Raw genomic sequence first — 15,752 nt, 5'->3', positions numbered from 1 at the left:
GCTCTGTTACTACCCTGCTCCAGCCGTGGCCCACCTCACGGCTCCCTTGGATGCTGACCAGAGGGCTTCAACCTCTGCCTTGTATCTAGACTCCAGCTATGGTACCAGCCACAATAGTAGCTCATAGCCGAGAGCTCCACTCCAATGCCAAACTGACAGAAAACAGGGCAGGCATTCCAAACTCATGGTATATTCCATAATTAGATCTCACATCTATGTACTGCTGGATCACTACACCAATCTTACCATGGAGTCACAAAAAGTCTTTTTAAGCTTTCCAGTTCATCTTGCTACCTGGACAAAGCAGACTTTGTGTTGAAATGGTATTAAAACCAAAAACTATCTCACATTAGGTTACTCCCTACCCTAAAGGCCAGTCACTCACTCCAGGTCTGCGGATACCGGCCCCACAGCAAAAATTATGCTAGCAGCCATTTTCTCTATAAACTAACTAAAGGGTCATTATCTAAGAAAAAGAAGAGTGCTAATGAGAGGTTTAAAGCAGGTGAAATACATTAACAGATGAATCCAAATTTGTAAGTTCAAAGTGATAGCAGAAATGTAATAATCTCCTAGTTTTCTGGAGTTACTGAAATATCTTTGGGGATCTCTGTCTTGCATCTGGCATGCTCCCTGAAAGTGTCCAAACAGCTCAGAGATACAGGATCATTCCCTAGATCGATTCTCACCTGGAAAGTAATCTGGCAATTGTTTCTGTCACAGCACGGGTTTTTACTTTATTGACTAAATAAAGAAAACTAAAAAGTAGATCTGGAGATTTCCCACTGTCAAACATGATACTTGCTTTGAAGTTAGCATGCTTCTTCATTTACAGTTCCAAAGCTCCAATCATGTTGATGGGCAATCCAGTTACAGAGATATACACAATGCATTTAAAACCTCAGAAGGGTAGACTGCTTTTTTTTTTCCCAATGCTTTTAGTTACTGCTATCCGAACAAGCCCTTCACTAGTTTGCATGAAGTTTACACATCAATTCTCATCAATGTACACATTTGAGTCAGGCTTAATTAAGTACAGGGATATGCATATGTAACCCTTCTGTTAATGCCAGACGCCTGCCAGAAGGGCCGGGTTCAACTCCTGTGGGGTTTTCCTGTCAAGGATACAACCAACCGGCTCGAGCCCCCACCCAGTGGCCTGGGATAATTTCACCCCCATGCTGGGTGCCTGTAAGGCGGTTCTCCCCCCCGCAAGCACAGAGTCTGAGATAGAAATGGCTTGTTTAATGACCATAACCTACCCCAAGGTTACAGTGACAGATGCAGTATATCTAAGCAAAAAAGAGACAAACCCCTTTACCAAGATACCATCCCTATATGCAGTTGAACCAAGTCTCTTGCGGGGGCTCTTGGCCCTTTACCCCACACACAGTTACAGGGCGTACCTTCTGCGGTGCAGTCCCAAACCCAAAGCCCACAGATACATCACCAGGGCAGTACTAGCTGTCCACCTGTCTGCAGCCTCCCCTCGCTGTCACCGGCTGCCCGCCAGCTGCCGTCGTCCGCCGCTCCTCCTACTGGCCGCCCGCCGGTCGCCACTGTCTGCCATGAGCTGATGGGAACAAGGGGACTTCGAAGTAGGCAGGGTCCTTTCGAAAAGGAGCCCCGTCGGGGCGAGCCGTGCGGCGGCGAGGCGTGTCAATTTCGAAGTGCCATGGCCGCCCGCATGCTAATGAAGCGCTGAATATGCATTTCAGCGCTTCATTAGTAAACTTCGAAATGGCCATTTGCGTGGCCATTTCGAAGTTTGGGGCTAGTGTAGACGTAGCCTATATGTGCATTTAGTGCTTAGGATAAGGAGGCTCTGAGCTCAGTCTCATTAGCCTCTAGGCGCTACTGTAATAGAAATACTCCTACTGTTTTTCTCTCTCCCTTCATGGTACTAGGGAAGCTTGATTTCAAAGAAAGATCTTTTTAAAGAAAAATAGCACTAGTACCACTAACTCTTTAAAATATCTACCCTAAGTATTTTGTACAATATGGAATAAATGAAATGCATGAGTTTGCCAGTATATTGTATTGATATTTAATTTGGAGGAGTTCTATCACAGGATCATGTGGCCTCCGAAAACATGTTAGTGAGCATAGGCCAAAATGAGTAAGAGGCAACAATTTAGGATAAACAGTGACAATGTGATACAAAACTGAAATGGTAGCAGCCCTGTAAGTAGTACTAGTCAGCACATTATCGAAACTGATCCTTTGTCAGGATGCTGTCGATTTTTCAAGATATGCCTTACAGCCTTTAGTAATTGTAGAGAGGTTACTGTCTCCTGAAAGGCAGCACATCCAGCAGCACAATGCCATCATCCCCATGTGAAGGTATCAACTATAGAGAGCAAACGAGTTAACTATCCTCTTCAAACACTGCTCAGGTTCAACCCAACTTAACTGAAAATGTTATGGCAGGATACCACAGAGCAAAACCAGGCCTTTGATGTCTCCTCCAACAATTCCTGTATGCTGTGATAAGATGATGAAACTCAAGAGAAAGTGTAATACACAGTTTAAGAAAAGAAGAGCTATGGCAAGGCTAGGTGAGGAAGAAATCGGGAATGTGTACAGAGCAGCACTCAAAGAGAAGACTAGGAATGAAGCCACAGAGAAAGACCTAGATAAGAGAGTTGAAGGGATAGCCATGGCAATAGAAGGCACAAATGAGCAGACTGTTGAAGAGAAGATCAATAAGAAGTGGATTACACAGGAAACACTGAAGTTGGTCCAAGAGAAGAGAGCGTTGAAGATCAGAATGGATGTTTCCAAGAGGGCGGAACAGCAATATAGCGTGAAACATGAGGTAAGGAAAGTGGCCAGGAAGGATAAGGCAAAATGGTTAGAGAAGCAGTGTGAAGATATAGAGGTATTATGGTGAATGTAAGACCAGGGAGGTGTATAAGATGATTAGGAATATTAATAAAAAGTAGCAGCCAAGGCTGATGGTGATGAAAGATGAGAATGAAGAGGTGCTCATGAACAAGGAGAAGATTGTGCAGCGATGGATGAGATCTTGCACCAATCTATACAAAGCACAGTTGGACCCAACTGTCTCAAAGAGACTGAACAACTGAAAGCCATATTGCCGCTGAGCATCAAGAGCGAGACCGATGTTTCAAAGGAGGAAGTAGAAAAAGCAGTGATATGCCTAAAGAACAAGAGCCCTAGAAATCGTACGATCACGGGACAGATAATTAAATATGGCCAGGAAAATGTGATTCAGGAAATACACCGAATAGCAATACATCATGGAAAGAAGGGAAGGCATCTAAGGAATGGACAAGATCCATGCTAGTGACAATATGAAAGAAAGGAAGTGCATTGAAGTGCAAGAACTATAGAAAGATTGTCCTAATGAGTCATCTAGGCAAAGTGCTGATGATGACACTGACGGAAAGACTAAGATTGCAGATATAAGAACATCTAGCTGATGAGTAAGCAGGTTCAGGAAATACAGAAGTGCCACACAACAAATATTGGCACTGGCTGCATCTACACTAGCCCAAATCTTCAAAATGGCCATTTAATGGCCATTTCGAAGATTGTTAATGAGGTGCTGAAATACATATTCAGCACCTCATTAGCATGCCGGCAGCCATGGCTCTTCGAAATTGCCACTTTTCGCTGCCGTGCAGCTCGTCCAGACGGGGCTCCTTTTTGAAAGGACCCCTGGAACTTCAAAATCCCCTTATTCTTATCTGGTTCCTGGGTCTTCAAAGAGGAGCCCCATTTGGACAAGCAGTGCAGCAGCGAAAAGTGGCAATTTCGAAGAGCCACGGCTGCCGGCATGCTAATGAGGTGCTGAACATGTATTTCAGTGCCTCATTAGTAATCTTCGAAATGGCCATTTGCATCATTTGCATGGCCATTTCAAAGATTTGGGCTAGCGTAGACATAGCCACTAAGACTGATATCAGAGAAAACTCAACAAAAGAACAAGAACATCTACACTTGCTTTGTCAATTTTCAGAAGGCGTTTAACAGTATAGATCAGAAAGTGACTTGGGCGGTGTTGGACTCATATAGAGTGGATAGCAGACTGATATGGTTGTTTAAGGATATCAGTGACAATGCTGAGGCAGTGATGAGAACGTGTGAAAAAATGTGAAGTTGGTTTAGAACAACTAGAGGTACGAGACAAGGAGATCCAATATTGCCAAACATTTTCATCATGCAGCTAGCGAGAGCGATGGACAACATCAAGGAAGAGCTAGACGGGATATATGAGCACGGGATAAGGATTAATAACTTGAGGTTCACAGCTGGTATAGTTATCATTGAGGAAGATGAGAAGAAGCTAGCGAAAACAGTGCAGGTGCTAAACAAGGAAGGGAAGCAGTATGGACTGATTATGAACATTGATAAAACAAAAACAATGGTGTTTGGAGATAAGGAAATATGAAGTAAGATCACTGTAGATGGGCTTCAACTAGAGAATGCAGAGAAGTTCACGTATCTGGGGAGCAACACAATGTATGAGACTGTAAGAAGGAAATAGAGACTAGAATAGCGAAAGCAAGAGAGAGTTTGAAGGCCATGGATAAGATCTGGAAAAGCAAAGCGATTAGCTTGGAAACAAAGCTGAGCATCTTGAAAATGTGTGTATTCAGCAGCATGTTGTACAGATCTGAGACACAGGTGATAATGAAAGATTCAAGAAGAAAAATATTGGCATTTGAGAGGAGTTGTTATACAAAGATCCTGAGAATAGGATGGATGCAGAAGGTCACTAATGAATAACTATATATGAAGATAGAACCAAAAGAGAACCTCCTTCAGAAGGTTATACAATGCAAGTTACAGCTACTTGGGCATATTTGCAGAATCAATGACAAATGAAAAATCAAGTCCGTGGTATTTGTCATAATGGATGGTTCAAATAGGAGAGACAGACCCCACAGAGAATGGGTAGCTGATATAGTAGATTGGTGTGGAGCTAGTCTACAGAAACTAAGCCACTCTGCACTGGACAGGGAAAGGTAGAAGGAAACAGTGAGAGAGGCATCAGACATCAACTGGCACTGAGCCCATTGTTATTGATAATGATGATGAATGCATTACCCCTACCCCAACCCCATCCCATCTTCTAGATCTCACATGAATGTCTGTAAATAACAAATGTGCCTGAAACGTCAACCAACAGGGCAGGAGTGAGTCTCTCACATATGAGACCTCTTTTAAACTGTGGCCACTAGAGCCCAAGGTATCAGTTAACAAAAAAACAAGTCTGAGTTATAGTCATCCCCCACACCAATTTCTACGACTGCGTGAACACCCGCTAGTCTACATCAATCATGCCACAACTGTGACAAACTGGTAGCAAATGTATTATTACATCCATCCCCCAAGAGAGGACAATAGAGAAATCTAGGCTTAATAGAACTGGCGTAAATAAAAGTTTATTAACTTGAGAAGGGTGTTTTAGCCCTCTCCCCTCCTGTCTCTCTAATGCTGGCTGTAGGCGAGAGGGTTGGTCTTCCATTCTCCAGGGCTACGTCAACACTACAGAAATCTTTTGAAAGAAGCTCTTCCGGAAGACCTCTTCTGAAAGAGCTTCTTTCAAAAGAGTGTGTCCACACACAAAAAAGCAGATTGAAAGAGTGATCTGCTCTTTAGAAAGGGAACATCCTCGCAGCTCCCACTCTTTCAAAAGAACGGGCCATGGATCAGGCCCTAGGAGAACCACTCCTTTGAAAAAAAGGGCCTCTGGAATGTCTATACACATTTTCCTTCAAGCAAAGCTTTCAAAAGGGGGCACTCTTCCTGAAACAGGAGAGAAAGAGACATTTCGAAAGGCGTGCCCCAGTCTTTTGATTTACTTTCCAACAAACACTTGCGGTGCATCAACACAAGCCCTCTCCTTTGGGAACAGGCATGTTAATGAGGGAGTTTGGAAGATGCTAATGAGGCACTGCGATGAAATATGTAGTGCTTCATTAACATAATGGCAGCCACGGCAATTCAAAAGTGCTGCTTTCAAATGACGTGTTTCCCGTCTAGCTGTGGGGCCTTTCGAACGGACCTTCCAGTCTTCCAAAGCCCCTTCTTCCCAAAACAAATGGGAAAAAGAGGCTTTTGAAGTCCACAGGGTCATTTCAAAAGGCCCCCAGCTACACAGGTGGCGCGCCATTCAAAAGCCGCCCTTTCGAACCCCATTAGCATCTTCCGAACTCCCTCGTTACCATGCCCCTTCCAAAAGGCGGGGGCTCGTGTAGACAGGGCCTTGGTATGTAGATGCTCCGCGGGATCTTCTGCAAGTGCCCCCTTGTTTCGAAAAACCTTCCAGAAGAACCTGCTAGTCTAGACGCAGCCTGGGTGCGTTGGGGGGTGGCGGGGGGCGGTTGCCGAGTTAACCTCCCCTCTTTCTCCCTCCAGCCTACTGCGATGGTGGGAGCTCCGCATTCTGCACATCCGCCTTTCTCGCGCTCTCCGGGGATGATCGCGAGGGGCCCAGGCCCCCCCGCCCGGCGGCTGTCGGCAGGTGGGTGCTGGGCAGAATCCCGCTGGGGTTGAGGCACCCTCCACACCTCCACCGCCCGTACGGAACGCGGCCCCTTTCCCGCTCCCTGAGGCGGGGCGGGGCGCGCTGTGCGGCGGGGGCGGCGCTCGCGGCCGCGCGGGGAGGGGGGCGGCGGCGGCGGCGGATCCGGGGCCTGGCGGAGGCGGAAGGGGCGGGCGGACGCGGCGCGGCCGGGCCTGACTCTGCGGGACGCGCGATGCTGGTGAGTGCCGAGGCCTCGGCGGCGCCGCGGTGTCGCAGTGAGGCCGGGCGCGGCGGGGCGGCGGCCGGAGCGGGCCGGGCCGGGCCGGGCCGTGGGTCATTAGGCCGCCGCGTCTCGTGGCACTCTTCGAGCGCGTTGTGTGCCCCTGGCCCGGCAGCCGCGGGAGGGGCCGAGTCCGGGCCGGGATGCGGCCCCTCTGCCCCCCCCGCCCTAGCCCGCCCTGGCTGCTGGTGAGAGGCCTCGGACTACGCACTGGAAATACTTCTCCCTCTCGTATGGCCCCAGGGGCCGCTCTGCCCCCCTCTCCCCCTCCCCCTCCCCCTCCCTTATCGTCCCGGTGATACCGGCTTCTGCACCCCCCCGGGGTCCCGCGCCCTCATCGCTCTCCCGAGTACCCCCGGCATGGGCCCAGTGTGGGCCCAGAGCCTCCTGCCGCCACAACGCCTCAGTATTGTTTCTGCAGCTTCCTCTCCCCCAAAGGGCATTCTCCGTCTCTGGCCCTCTCAGCCCCCTTGGCCAGCCCCGCTCATTCCCGGTGCTGTCCCAGTCACCTCGGAATAGTCTTTCACAGCTCCTCAACCCCACCCCCAGTGAGTGCTGGCCAGACTTGTGTGTCATCCCAGTTGTCCCTGGCCCCACTATCAGCCCACTTCTTCCAGTCGGTTCCCACTCCTCAAGACTGCAACTAACCATTCCCCAAAGCCCCCTGCTTGTGCCTTCATCCTCAGGGAGTGACCCTGTAATCCTCTGCAGCCCTGCCCCTTTGTGTTCCTCAGCTATATACCTAAAATCCTCTTGTTCACATTCTGCCATCCACTACCATTCAGCCTAACAATGATCATTTCCCTTAAACTGGAATCCTTTCCCTATCCCTTTAATCGTTCTTTGCCCTTTGGTGTGGAGGATTCATTCACCATAATTATTCCCCTGCTGTAATTCTTCCAAAAAATTATTTCTTGCACTATGATGCTTACCTCTGCTTAGCTCACTTACTTGTGCTCAAATCTTTTGCTAAAATCACTCATTATTGTTCCATTACACTTCTTCCTATGAACCCACATACTTTCTCCCCTTTTACTTATATCCTCTTGTGCTGCCTTTTTTTATTTTTTGGATGAGGAAGTGCCAGTTGGCTTAATTTTGAACACATTTTCCTATCCAGTTCGTGGATAGTTTTCCCTTTTATTTATTAATGTCTCCAATTATGTTTTCAGTTGTCCGCTTATAATGACTAGCTAGTCTAACCACCCCTCTTTGTACCCGAATCAATTTTTCCTTATTTATGGCAAGTACAGTTTCTTTTTTGTCTCACATTTTATTTGGGGATAATAGTCTGGTCCATCAGGCACTTTAGTATACTAAACATTGCTATTCTGGAAAAGTTGAGGGAAAGAATAGTGAGAGAGTGGGGAGTTAACGTAAAATAGCAACTCAGAAATTGTTGCTTTTACAGTATCGTGAATTGGTGCTTTTTGAGAAGGGAGGGATGTTTGGGATGTAGCATTCTGGAATCTTTTTCGTCTTCAAAAGCAGCTGTGTAGTAATTTGGCCCACTTTCATCACTTGCAGCCCTGGGTATTTATGGTAAAGAACAGGTTTCCATTGAATTGACCTGATATGACCCACTTGCAAATTGGTTGCTTCCCTCTGTGATTTTGTGGTTCAAAAGAGTCATTGGTTATAAGGCCGGAAAGGACAACTGTGATCATGTACTTTGACCTTCATGATATAAAACTTCCTTGAAATAATTCCTCTTTGGACTAGAGTATATTTGGTAGAAAACCATCCAAACTTGATTTAAAAATTACCAGTTGTTCCTTTGTGTAGTTGAGCTCCTTGCCTTGCTCCTCTTGTTACTATTAGTTTTCTGATCTGTTAATGTTAATTGTTTTAGCCTTGTAGCTTGAACATTGCAGACAGAATTAAGCATCATGCGTGATTAAATTAAAATACTTTGTGTGTGGACCCTGTCACACTGGTATAAAACTAGTTTGTGCCTGCAGTTTAGCATTTGTCTGAGTGAGAAGATTGCACTGATTTCAATTACATCTTCATAAACAAAATTAGCTAACTTGATGCAAACTCCTGTGTGAAGACTTATTTTGACTTGTGTGTGTCTTACTTGTATCTATTTTAAACTGATTCTTAATCCACCTAACATAGCTGCATTATGTTGTGCTGTGTGTGTACATAAGGTTCAAAATCCTTTGGATGAAAGTTGCTGCAAAAAATATTAACATGAAATTGTCCTGTTTTTAATAAAATGAAGGTTAAGGAGACATTTAATGCTTTGTTAAATATTGTTCACTAATTACATTTCTTTGCTGTTGTATTGTTAGTTTGAGTATACGAAACACAGGCCCATTCTGCTAAAGAATGATTCACTGGTGACAAGGGTTACCAGAATAAGGTACTTACTCTGTACTTACTTCTGCTGGTTCTGGGCATAATTTCACTGCTAGCGGACAAAGTGATTTTTTACTTGGTTCCTTTGTGCTTTCTGTAATGTTACTGACAACAATGTTGTTCCATGTGCACCAGCAGTTAAATCATCTTCAACACATGTTTAGAGGATGGGGATTGGGTGACATACCCATTACTAACAACAATTGATAACAGTAAGTCATTTTTCTACTAAAGATAAATATAAAGGCTGTGTTATGCAACAGCTTTGAGGATTTTATAGCCAGTTGGTGGAACAGTCACATTACTGGTATTACACACAAAAGTTCTGTTTGTGCCTCAACTGCTTTGTTCTATTGCAGCCATGATTGAGAGTTTGTATTTACCACCATGTATAATCTTGTTTGTATCCATGAATTATAGGAAAAATCTGTAGAGATGTGGTACCTTGGCAGGTGACACAGAATCTGGAGGACATGCATATGAACAATATCTGCAGCATACAATGTATTTTTATGGTTTTCTGCTGTATGCAGCAATGAGTAAGGATACTAGTGAAACTAACAATAAACTTAGTTATGGGGTTCTTTGCTGCACTGTCAAAACTGGTAAACTAGTTTCAGAAAAACCAAAGCAATGGAAATGGTAGCACTTTAAAGACAAACATAATGATTTATTCAGTGATGAGCTTTCATGGGACAGACCCACTTCATCAGATCAGTTTCTTTTCCAATACAGACTGACTAAGTCCAGAGGACCAAAAACAGAAAAAAAATTGCAATAAAAACTGACAAATCAAATGGGATTGAAAGAAGGGGGTGAGAGGTGGGGGGATGTTAATTGTCCTGTCTGAGATAATTATGAGCATCAAAGGAAGGGAAGCAGTCCTTGTAATGCAGGAGGTAGTTGATGTCTCTGTTCATACCACATGTTAATGTGTCGAATTTGTATATGTACTCTTAGTCACAAAGAGATTTTAGACTATATTTTAGTATAACACGTTCTGCAGTTGTAGTGCTTCCTATTTGAGGGGTTTACAAACCTGAATTACTATTCATTTGAGGTTGGGAAATTATTAACCCAATTTTACAGATTACGAAACTCTTGTGCGGGAATTTTGTGGCAGAACTACGGGTATCTCAGATCACTCTGCGTAGTATTAGACCTCAGCACCATCCTTCATTTCTCAAATTAACAACATAATTCTTATTTTCTGTTTTCAGAATCTGGGACAGAATTACAAGAGTATCTCCATCTCCTTCCTCTTCCCCTTTGATTATTCTGGTTTGGCAAGGATTGTCTGTGTCAGAATGTTCACTGTTAGGTGGCCTTGTGGGATTTGTGTAGTTTGACAGTTTTAAATCTCATAGAAAAAGTAAAGGATTGAAACACATTTAATCTTTATAGCATCTTCCCAGTTGTATATTTTATTCCAGGATTAATTGAAAAGTTACTATTGGATCTGGTATTGAATTAAGGATGTGTACACCTGCAATGGTAATATTTTATACAATGCTTGTTGTTCTTGTCAAAGTTGCTCTCACTAATGATCCTGTTATAGATAAGATTATTCATGTCACTGTATGAGAGAAATTCATGTTGAAATAACAAACCTCACTTTTATACAAAGCGAGAGGCATGGTGAATCGAAGACTATTACTGGGTTTAGGGGATTATGGGAGGCTTTTTCCTCTGGCCTGCTGCTACCTGTTGACTGGAGAGGGAGGTCATAAGTGCTTTCCTTCTGTAGTTATTAGGGCTGTTGATACTTCTGCATCTGAGGAGGTACAGCAGTGACAAAGAGTATTCTAGCGATTGATCATGAGCATTCGAATAGGGGTGTGTGTGTGTGTGTGCGCGCACTGTGTGCCTACTCATGAGAATATTTTTCCCCCTAGAGCTATCAGGTGGGAATCCCCTTGAGTGGCACCTTTATGGCGTGATATATATGGGCATGCTGATCCACTGCCCCTCCAGTTCCTTCTTACCACCAGTGAGGGTGGTTGGAGCACTCATTCTCTTGCTTTGCAAGATACTCCTTGCTGTTATTGTATATAGTTCACCTTCATGCCAGTTTGCTTATAGTTAGTACAAATAACAAGTCTTGGGGGGGTGCCCCCTCTTTATTTTTTGCTTCTTAGTTCTCCCTGAGGACACAAAGTGACCCCACCAGGAATATATGCACTGTGACATCTGTGGCAAGCCTAAGCCCAAAGGGGGACCTACATGCTGTCTGCTTAAAGTGTTTAGGAGAGGCACACTTAGTGCAGCATCTGCAAGGTTTTCAAGCTGAGGAAGAAGAGAGAAAGAGATTGGTGTTTAAAACTGCTGTTTACAGAGTTGGCACACTGACCACCCAGTGCAGGAATTGGTTCTGGTCTCTTTTGTGTGTGATGCATTGGCAGTGAGAAAGGAGGGCCACAAGGAGTACTGAAACTGCTCCACAGCATGGAAGACCAGATCCTCGGTGTGGCACCATTTGCAGTGTCTAGTGCCACAAGAGGAAGAAGGCAGACAGAGGCAAGTCTCTGGCCAAGAAGGTGAGTACCCACCACAGTGTGGTGCATTCCTTGTTGAAACACTGAAAAGAGGGTGTGTCAGTTCAAGCACTGTTGACTTCAGTGGGTTCATGGGGGTACTGGAGAAGGACTGGACTTCCCTTCCATGCTGGACATGATTGAAACAATCTGGAAATTCCATGTTTCAACTGCATGAGGCTCCTTTAACACATGGCAGCCTGCATGTTTGTTGCTCAGCACACCAGACTACGCCTCTGCCTGCTATAGGCCTTCTTTACCAGAGTGTGGAAGCCCAACAGGTACTCAGCTGGGCAAGCTAGTCATCCTTGTCACCTCAGTTCTACAGTCCCTCAACTGGTGGCTCCAGTCTCAATAGATTTGTGTGGACATGTCCTTTGCCTCTCCTTAACCTGCTCTCTGGGCTCGTATGCATCAGAGATGAGCAGAGGTGTGCATCTGGGTGACTTCAGAACCCAGGAACTCTGGTCACAATCAGAATTCTTATTGCGCACCAGTGTCAGAGGGTGCAGGGCATTTCACCTTACTTGCCAGACCTTTCTTCCCCAGCTACAGGGCAAGTGCATCTCAGTATTAACAAATAACACCTCAGCAATGTTCTTTATAAGCAGGCGGCGTGGTGCTTAGTCTTCTCCCTTTTGCATATAAGCCCTACGCCTGTGTAGCTTAATGCATCCATCTCATATCTCCCATTGGTTCAGAACAACCAGGCTGAATGCCTCAGCTGCTTCAAGGCTCGTGAGTGGTCCCTCCTGTCAGATATTACACTCTTCCTCTTTCAGAGATGGGGTCATCCTCCATATGGACCTGTTCATGACAAGTAGAAACGGAAAGAATCACTGGTTTTATCCTTCCAGAACCACATTCCTGGCTTCATATCAGATGTGTTCCACATAGTTTGATCCAGTCACCTGCTGTATACATTCACACGCTTCCCACTTGTATACAAGGTCGTCTCAAGATCCAGCAAGACAAGGCGGCACTCATCCTCATTGTAACCACATAACGCCAGCAACGCTGGTTCACAGTGCTGCTGGGCATATTGGATAGGCCAGTAGCCCTCCCTGTTCATCCTGATCTCATCACTGACAACCACGGTCAGTTGCAACAACCCTAAACTGGAGTCTCTCTCCCTCACGTCATGGAAACTCCATGGTTGAACCAACTAGAGAACCAATGCTCCGACTTGGTTAGAGAGATCCTTTTGAGCAGCAGGAAACCCCCAACCGAGGTGGCATACATAGTAAAAGGGAAGCATTTCTGGATTTGCCCATTAGAAATCACTATCCCACTAGTGCTTGACTGTCTTTTATGTTATCTATTAAGTCCATATCTGGCCTTCAACCCGATGGTGAGTGACAGATCTCTGTTTGCCAATCCCATGGTGAGATGCTTCCTCAAGGGTTTGGAAAGGATGTATCCCCAGGTCAGATACCCTGTCCCACAATGGACCTTAAGCTGGTCCTGTCCACATTTGTGTGTCCACCCTTGCAGCCTGCCTCCTGTCCCACCTGTCCTGGAAGGTGGCCTTCGTAGTTGCTGAGAGTTCAGCCATATTGGTATATGCTGTCCTTTTTTAGAAAGACCAAAGGGCAATTCCTGCACCTGGCATTCCTGCCTAAGATAGTCTCCAGTTTCCAAGTAAAACAGGACACCTTCCTCCTGATTTTCTTTCCAAAACTTCATGCCAACTCTGAAGAGCAAGCTCTCCATTCACTGCATGTCAAACATGCCCTAGCCTTTTATGTTGAATGCACAAAGTCGTTTCATATGTCATCTCAGTTCTTTCTTGCATTAGCTGAAAGAATGAAGAAACTCCCCATGTCATCCCAATGTCTTGTCACAGATCACATGCTTCACAAGGGTCTGCTTTGATCTGGCCAGGGTCCGAGCTCTGGCTGTGACAGCTCGCTCCATGAGAGCATGGGCATCCTCTGTAACATTTCTCATGCAAATCCCCATTCAGGACATTTGCACAAAAGCAGCATGATCATTCATTCACATGTTTACATGACACTATGCCATCGTACAGCAGGCAAGGGATGACGTGGCATTTGGTAGAGCAGTTCTTTAGGCGGTACCTTGATGACTTTCCTCCTCTCCTCCAGGTAAACTACTTGGGAGACATCTATAAGAATACACTTGAGCAATCACACAAAGAATTAAAAATGGTTACCTACCTTTGGTAATTGTTGGTCGAGATGTGTTGCTCATGTGCATTCCAAACTCCATCAGTCTCCCTCTATTGGAGTATTCTGATAAGAAGGAACTGAAGGGGTAGGAGTTTGTCCGAGTCCTATAAATTGCCATGAAGGAGACATTCCAGAGGGCTGCACAGTTGACCTGGTGTTCCTCCACTAGTGCAGAAACATTCCCATCATCATGCATGCAACATATGCACCTATCCGTTGGAATGGACACAAGCAATACATCTTGAAAAACAACAGTAACAAAAGGTAGTTAACTGCTTTTTTTCTATGTGGCATGTCTAAATTTTTGTATCTTGATTTTTAATGAGGCATTTGACAGTCCCACGTGATATTGTAGTATGCAAACTAGGAAAAATAGGTGCACAATTGATTGAAAGATCATGCTCAAAGAATAGTTATTAATGATTTTCTGTAGGTGTCAGTCCTGAGTCCTGTACCATTAAGTATTTTCATTGATGTCTTAGATAGTGACATGGAGAGAGTGCGTAAAATTTGCAGATGTTCCCAGGCTGGATAGGAGTGCAAGTGCTATGAATTAGATTCAGAATGACCTTGGCAAATTAGAGAATTGGTCTGTATGCAAGAACATGAAATTCAATAAAGAGAAGCACAAAGTACTTCATTTAGCACATGCCTACACTTAGTGTGACAGTGGCTAAGTGTAAATACTGCCTTCACCAAAGAGAGGGGTCTCCTATTGGCACAGGTAATCAGTGTCCCTGAGAGGAGATAGCGGGGTTGATAGGAGAATTCTTCTGTTACTCTAGTGCTGTCCCCACTTCAGGTTAGGTCAGCCTAGCTACATCTCTGAGGGGAATGGATTTGTCACACTCCTTGGAGATGCAGATGTGCTGCTGTAAATTGCCAGTGCCCTTAGGAAGCAAAAATTAAATGCACAGTGTAAAACTGAGAATAACTGACTAGGTAGTAGTATTTCTGAAAAGGAAGTAGACATTATAGTGGGGATCACAGATGAAAAAATACACCCCAGAATATGTGCCTTAAAAGGAGCATTATGTAAGGCAAGTGGGGTAATTGTCCTTTTCTTCTCATTGCTAATGAGTCTGAGCTGGAGTCTGTGTGTTGTTCCAGGTGCTACGTGTTAGGAAAGATGTGGACAAATTGGAAGGAGTCTGAAGGAGAAAAACTAAAATGATAAAATGTTTAAAATACCCTGACCTATGAGGAAAGATTAAAAAAAATAAAATAAAAGCTAGCATGTTTAATTTTGAGAAAAGATTGAAGGGTGTCCTGATAGATCTTCAGTATGTTAAAGGCTAGTGTAAAGAAGATGTAATCATTTGTTCTTTGTTCACTGAGGGTAAGACAAGGAACACGGGGCTTAATGTCAATCAGGGGAGGTTTAGGTTGGGTATTAGGAAAAACTTTCTAACTATAAGGGTGCTTTGTCTCTGACATAGGGAGGTTGTGAAATACTCACCATAGGAAGTATTTTAAAACAAGTTGGACAAACACCTGTTAGGTATTGTCAGGGTTTACTTTTTCCTGCCACATTGCAGTGTAGATTTTTTTCTAATCACAGGCAGAAAATGTTTATATGCACTGAGAAATGCTAACTAATGTGCACCACCAGTAGAAACAAGAAACCTACCTGTGGATGCTCTGCCAATCAGCTGGGCAGCATTTGACTCTCTTCTGAGCAGCTGCAGAAGGACACAGCTGGCAGGGAAAACAGGGTGTTGAACTTAATAATGTTGCAAGATGCTCCCCTCCCTACAGTTCTATTAGTCTGTGTGCGGCAGCTTGTGGTTCTAGTTTCTGGTGCTAATATAGAAACTCCCAGCAGGGGTCAGGGTGACTTCCTAAAATCTGGGAGCAGCAGAGGAGTTCCTCATAGTCAGAGG

General features: G+C 44.7%; 1 protein-coding gene across 2 annotated transcripts in view; it reads left to right on the top strand.

Annotated features, from left to right (window-relative positions):
- The first annotated feature begins 6,678 nt into the window (after positions 1 to 6,678).
- The window catches only part of CUL1 (cullin 1), a 72,313-nt gene continuing 63,239 nt past the window's right edge, over positions 6,679 to 15,752 (top strand). Inside the window, exon 1 of one of the 2 annotated variants that reach the window (XM_074988054.1) lies at positions 6,679 to 6,737. The gene's annotated coding sequence lies outside the window, so the exon portion shown is untranslated. Of the gene's footprint in view, positions 6,738 to 9,337; positions 9,356 to 15,752 lie in introns of those variants that run through there. The other variant, XM_074988055.1, reaches the window with a different exon arrangement.

This window comes from Carettochelys insculpta, chromosome 2 (genome assembly GCF_033958435.1).
Source record: "Carettochelys insculpta isolate YL-2023 chromosome 2, ASM3395843v1, whole genome shotgun sequence".
Classification (NCBI taxonomy): domain Eukaryota; kingdom Metazoa; phylum Chordata; order Testudines; family Carettochelyidae; genus Carettochelys; species Carettochelys insculpta.
The sequence above is the reverse complement of the archived record's forward strand: the minus strand, read 5'-3'. Positions and strand labels throughout refer to the sequence as shown.